This window comes from Acomys minous (assembly GCF_964271855.1).
Source record: "Acomys minous genome assembly, chromosome: 1".
Taxonomy (NCBI): Eukaryota; Metazoa; Chordata; class Mammalia; order Rodentia; family Muridae; genus Acomys; species Acomys minous.
The window spans coordinates 178,614,232-178,620,967 of NC_140483.1; the positions used below are offsets into that span (position 1 = coordinate 178,614,232).

General features: G+C 40.4%; 1 long non-coding RNA gene across 1 annotated transcript; it reads right to left on the bottom strand.

Annotated features, from left to right (window-relative positions):
• Positions 1-2,691: 2,691 nt before the first annotated feature.
• Positions 2,692-3,993, bottom strand: LOC311591921. The gene is made up of 3 exons (XR_014777258.1): positions 3,933-3,993; positions 3,389-3,491; positions 2,692-2,740 (listed from the first exon to the last, which is right to left on the bottom strand). It is a non-coding gene; the product is annotated as an uncharacterized lncRNA (long non-coding RNA).
• Between the last annotated feature and the right edge of the window lie 2,743 nt (positions 3,994-6,736).

Below are 6,736 nucleotides of genomic sequence, written 5' to 3' on the forward strand. Positions count from 1 at the left end.
AAGAAGTAGAAAACAGATTATATCTGTCTCCTAAATTCAGTTAGCTATTTAAATTTGGGAGACATCTATGTCTAATCACTATCCCAGCACCTATGCTAGGATTTGGATTTCAAATTTGGGTAAATGATATGACCATTCTGTGCTCCAGTTCTCCCAGCTAGAAAGTGAATGTGCAATTTTGGAAGAACTGAACAAACTGTATTTATTAAAATACATTTTTCCAGAAAATTTTAATGGATGTGTACGTAGCAACTGTTTCTATTTGTAGGCTACAGTGTGACGCCTCACCCGGCTGTACAGGTGGTGGTGGTGGAATCAACATAACTGTTACCATTTCTTCTTGTAGAGAACACGCAGGATCGTCTCTGTTAGCTATTTGGAGATATCATTCAAATGTTATTAATTATAGTCATCTTACTCTGCTAAAGGACATTGAGAGTTATTTTTCTTTCTTTACTGTAGCCTGGTACCTGATAGACATCTTCTCTGCATCCTTACCTCCATAGGACACTTTCCAGACTCTGATAAGTGCCGTCCTATGCTTCCACAAGGCCCAAACATGTACATGAAAGCATACAACATTGATGCTTCTTGGTCTGATATTTCCCTTAACACGAAGCTTTAGGAAAGATTTCTAAATACCGAATGATCATCACTCTCTCTGTAAAATGATGTTATTCACAAGGAATTTACTACGTTTGCCTATTAAATTTTATCACAGTTTTTGCAACACCAATAAAGGATGCAAGAGTCTGTTGAAGGCACTGGAACGTGAACTTAAAGTTCGGCAACAAAAATAAAGCAAGGGGCAAACTGCAAAGTAATTAGAGCTAAGTCTAAGATGACTACACAACATAGAGGCTACCCTTGCTTGTGACAAATCTCATTTTGTTTTATGGTTTATGGCAGCCATCAAGAGGGAAGAAGTCCCACCCACTGGTGGCATGCCAGGGTCCACAAGTTGAAAATCAGCCAGTTGTCCATATGATACAGAAACGGAGCAGAGGTGAATTTCTGCATTGGTTTGCACAAAGATGTGAACGGTGTCCTCAGGATATCCTAGGAATCTACACGTACTTTACTCAGCACAGTCTGATCATAGCACGTTAGGTTATGATTATATTAAAAAAAAAAACCTGGGAACCCCTCACTGGGAAGCAGTCTATGGCATTCTGACTCAGATGTAGGTCAGTTTTTAGAAGTTCTAATTAAATCAAATAAAGCACAACCTAATGCTAACAATAATAATAGTAAGATGCTCATTATAACAATAGTAAAATGCTAATAACTAAACTTTCCTTTGTTCAACAGTCATTGAACAAATACTCCATGAAATAGCCACCAGAGACAGATGTGAACAAAACTCATAAAAAGTCCTAATCTTGTGGGCTTTCATTTTGAGCAAAGAAGGCACAAAATGATAAGATGCCTGGTAGTGATAACCACTACAAAGTACATAAACAGGAAGGTAGGATAAAAGAGCAATACCGGAATTACTAGTCACTCGTGTAGCAGTGTGCAGCCTCATATCATGAGAGCCCCACAGCGTATACATGAAACATTTAAAGGCTAAGATGAAGGAGCATTTATATTTTTTCCCTGTGAGTGGCTGTCAATTAAAAGCTCTTGTACACTGTATGAAGGTTGGTGAGCATATTAGTAGCGTAAACATAGCACTATAGAAAGTGAAATCAGCAGTGAAAACTTCGTTTGATGCTACTACAGTGTGGGAGAGAGGCTAGAGCTCAGCCTCAGCCAAATGTATTAAAACAAAAGACCTTTGGGGGCTGGGACGAGCAGTTGGGAGAGTTCAGGGGATGTTGCTGGAGGGGTGGACTTGGTGAGGCTGAAGGGCACTGAGTTTGCAAATGCTTTTGTCTGTGACTAAGTCATCTGTGCTTTCTAATTGCTGCTCAGTTAGTCTCCCACTTCCCAGAGAAGAGGAAGTGAGCAGCGCCACACTCCTGCATGGTTTCATTTCAAAAGAATGGTGCCCAGGTCCTTATGGAAGGCCGTCCTGACTTGTAAAATTGGCAAGAGGACTCTTTTTAAATTATTATTATTATTATTATTATTATTAATTATTAATTCACATTACATCTTGACTGTAATCCCCTAGTTCTTATCTTCCCATTCCCACTCTCCCTCCCTCTTCTGTCCTGTTCCCCTTCCCTAGATCTCTGACAGGTGGGGTCCTTTCCCCCCCCCCCCGACCATCTGACCACCCACACAGCCTATCAGGTCTCATCTGGATAGCCTGCATCCCCTTCTTCTGTGTTCCCACAGGGCCTCTCCACCAAGCGGCAGTGATCAAATCACAAGCACCAGAGTTCCTGTCAGTCAGAACCCTGCTCTCCCAGCCCCCTTCCCCACGTGGAGAAGGAGCTGTCCATTGGCTACATCTGAACAGGGGGTCTAGGTTCTCTGCTCGCAATGTCCTTGGTTGGTGCATCAGTTTGTGCAGTCCCCTGTGGGTCCAGATCGGTTAGCCTTGATAGTCTCCATCTGGAGCTCCTGACACCCCTCCCCCACCACCCCACTCCTCCCACCATTCCAACTCGCAGCCCTTAGCCCAGAGTCCGGCTGCAAGTCCTAGTACCTGTTCTGATCCATCGCTGGGTGGAGTCTCTCGGAGGACATCTCTGTTGGGCTAATATCCACTTATATATACTACCATGCGTGCCTTTCTGCGTCTGGGTTACTTCACTCAAGATGATCTTTTCTAGGTCAATCTATTTACCTGCAAATTTCAAGATTTCCCTGGTTTTAGCAAGAGGACTCTTAAAACAGATTTGTATATCATAGGATGCCCAAAAGGAATGTTTAGTTACAGGTGTTCTAAAGTAAATGTTCTAAGAAAAAGGTTAGGAGCTTTGGATCAGTGAGAAGCTTGTCAAATTTTGTAAAGCGAAGGGAACCCGAAGACCTTGCTGGTCAATGCGTAGACAATCATACGCAGTTGCTCACAGTTTATTTTCAAAGTATTAGTGATGCTGGTGATGTTCACATGCTTACTTATTGTGCCATATTTACTTGCTTAGAACACGAACAATAAGCATTTTAGTGTATGTTTTAATTCTATGAAAGTCACTTTTTCTCACAGATGACAGCAGATAGCAGATTACTAATAGGATATAGGCAGGCCAACGTGTACACTATTGATATTCAATAAATTTTTGTCTGTTGACATTTGAAGATTGTTTGATTATAAACAGTATTTCTTCCTGAAATACCAAAGCATGGCTATTAAACTATTCCTTATTTTTAAAAAAACATTTGGAAAGTATTTCAGAGTGTATCATAAGACAATTTGCAGCCATGTGAGATACCACACTTATCACACCCAAAGCCTCCAAAACAGCCAAAGAAGAAACTGGATGGTATTTACACAGGCTGGGTCTTGGTGTTCAAGTTTCTATCAGGTGGAAGATCCAGTCAAGTCAAACACAGTTACTTCTCCATCCAATGAGAGATGAATTTAACCATGTCCCCTGGATCAACAATGAAAAGACACAACAGTCAGGAAGTATCTAAGAGTAACCAAGACAAGTCATTCCAGATGGTACAGAGACCAACAGAGCGAGTCTATCACCTTCTTTCAATACACTTTGTAAAGACCATAATAAAATCTTTCAATGACCAAAGAAGGCTTTTGTTATTACTAACACAAACATTTAAAAATTGGTCATGGTCATTTGGTGACACTAGGTTTATACAGATTAAAATTTATGGGAAATTGAATTTTTAGAGAAGAGAAAGTTAAAATAGGGCCAAGCCTGATATCACCAAATAGCAGGTATAAATCTAACTATTGGAAAGGAAGAATACAATTTTTGAAGATATCCTACAAATTTTTCCTTGAAATTTGCAAGTCATTCTGCTTAATATCTTAAGCATAATGGGGGAAACTCAGTTTCCATTCCAATGCATACCTTCAATTACTTGGCTGAGACCTTGATTAAGTGCAGAGATAAGAGACCATCCTGGGTATTTAAGTTGGGAAACCAGGTCTGAGGAGCTCCTAGATGATCACCGTGGATTAAACATCAGTGCCAGGCAGAGAAGATAATCAGGGTCATTCCGGGTGGCTCCTATAATATTTCCTGGATTCCCTGCCACCTGTTTCCTCTGTACTTCAAAGCTGAATGTTAAGATATTGTTTCCCAAGAAACACAGAAGCAAAGTTTAAGGAGCATTGGCAAACGGGACTCTCCAAGCTAGTGACTGAAGAACATGGCTTATTTTTTAAAATACAGGTCAAGATTAAATGTAAAGGAACTATCTAAATCTTGAGTGTAAGATGACTCTCGTTAAGACTAGACTCCACTGAGAAGACAGGAGCCAGCCTCCTTCCCCCACCTCCCAAGCCCCCCACCCCCTGCCAAAGCATAAGGTCACATGCATGGTAAGCCTATGCTAACACAGCATGGCCCTCTAGCCTTTTGTGAGAACAGAGGCATAGGAAGCACTAAATCTCTCCCTGTTCTTTCCTTGTTTTTATCCCACTTGCTTCCACCCATTGATATCATGTGAATGAGATAATTATGCGCAAAAGGGAAGGACAAATGGTCATGTGTGGGCTTCTGTACTTATGTATCTAGCTTGGGTGATGATTTCAACAGGGACAGTTCACACATGGAAAATACATCAGGAGAGATAAATAATCTCTATTCTTTTGGCATTCTAGAAATTATTAAATAGAAGGTATCATGTATCTCCTTTAGTCTACAATTTCTTTCCTTAAAGAGAAACAGTCAGCTTAAATTAGCATGGAATTGTTTAAGTGAAAGTTCATTTTTCTCTCACTTACAGATGTTTTATTTGGGGTGGGGGTTTCTGTTTGTTGAGTTTTGTTGTTGTTGTTGTTTGTGTGTTTGTTTTATCTCTCTAAGTGTTTTCTATTCTTGACAACTCCATTAGACATTGGCACCTTGTTAACTACAGTAGACAACCATTCTACCTAAAAAGCCTCAGGAAACTGGCAGGTGTGTGATGCTGAACCACAGCAGAGGCTCTCCAATGGCAGAGGGGAGTGGCCTGTGCTGGCGCCCCTATTAGTTTTAGTTGTAGTTCCTCATTTCTTCCCCTTGGAAAATATAGATCACATATAAACTGTATGACACATCAAGGTTTTTAATCTCAACAAGGAACGTTGTACTTTAAAAATGATTAAGTAGAGAGTGCTACACTTAAATTCCAGGAGGAGGGGAAGAAGAAAATAATTAAACCATAGAGTTAATAAGTTAATAAGCTGAACCTGACAAGGGCTTTGGGCTTGTAAATAAAACACATTGTTTCTTTTACCTATCATGAGAAAAAAGCTCTAAGATACACAGAAAGAGTTCTCCATGGCTTGAGGCTTTTATATTGCTAATGGATTTTGACAGTGCATTACAGCTTATTTAATCCAATTGAATTTGATTATTCCTGTCACTAACAAGATACACAGGTTGACAGAGGGAATTTTTTTCAGCCACTGGTTCATATTAATGTCTGAAAATTCAGTTGTCCAGAAAAGGAGACAGGGTGGGGGAGAAGGCAGTGAGAAGCCAGACTATTCTTAAAATTGGAATTTGACTGTGAAAAAAGGATTGACTGTTAGACTATTAACTTTATTCATCTAAAATAAGGATAAATTTTTTGATAAAGTGCACACTTCCATCAAAATTTAGTCTCAAACTGTATTATTAAGCATATCTTGTTCACTGGTTTACTATACATGGACACATGGACACACACACACACACACACACACACACACACACACACAAACACACACACACACACCCTGGTGTTTCCTAGATATAACCATTTCCACTTTCTTTTTCCATAACATTGTATGTTATAATTTCTGTGCTGTTTGCCTAGAATGCCGCTAGACTGACAAACTTCTGATTCCTCAAAAAGGAGGAAACTGGTGCATGTTCAGTGATGTCCTCTAGGGTTTCCTCAGTGTCCTGAAGTCTGTATGTCCTCCTAGTCCTTGATTCTCAACATTTTTCAGACATCCACATCCCTAGGATCTAACATGGTCCTGGTCAGTCATGTAGCTCAGTGGAACTCCATATGAAAAGAGGCATCAGTGGCAGAGAGATGGGGCTGAAATTTCATTGTCTGAACATAGTCTGAAACCTCAGCACTTTCCCACCACAATACCAACCCATCATACATCCTGATATGGCCATCCTGGATGCCAGAGCCAATCACCTCTCTGCTTTTTATTTACTTGATTTTGTTTGGTCAAGGTGGGATTGAGACACTGGCCGTGAACTCACTATGGAGGCCAGACTTAAATTCTCAGCAGCCCTTCCACTTCCGTGTCACACCGGCTGGAGTTATAGGCCTGAGCCACCATACCCAGTCTACAGCTGCGGTTAATACCCTCACCTTCCTCAATTGCCAGCTGGAGCTGTTCATCACCAGCCACCAGTGATCCTGCCCCTCTTCCTTCTGGAGGTCCTCACAAATGATAGGTGATCAATAAATATCTGTTAAAAGAACCAGAGAATGAGTGAATGAATCAACATCCAAATAAAACAATTAGAGGAAGAGGGAAAGTCTGACCAAAATACATTGCACACAACTCTCAAAGAACTAGTAGTATAAAAGAGTGGATGCTGAATTAGTTTTGAAATTCAATAAGTTTTCTGCACATTTATGCAAGAGATAAAAACAAAACATGTCCTGCAAGTGAATGCTTGCCTTAACTGGTAGGGTAGCCCCTATACATGTTCAG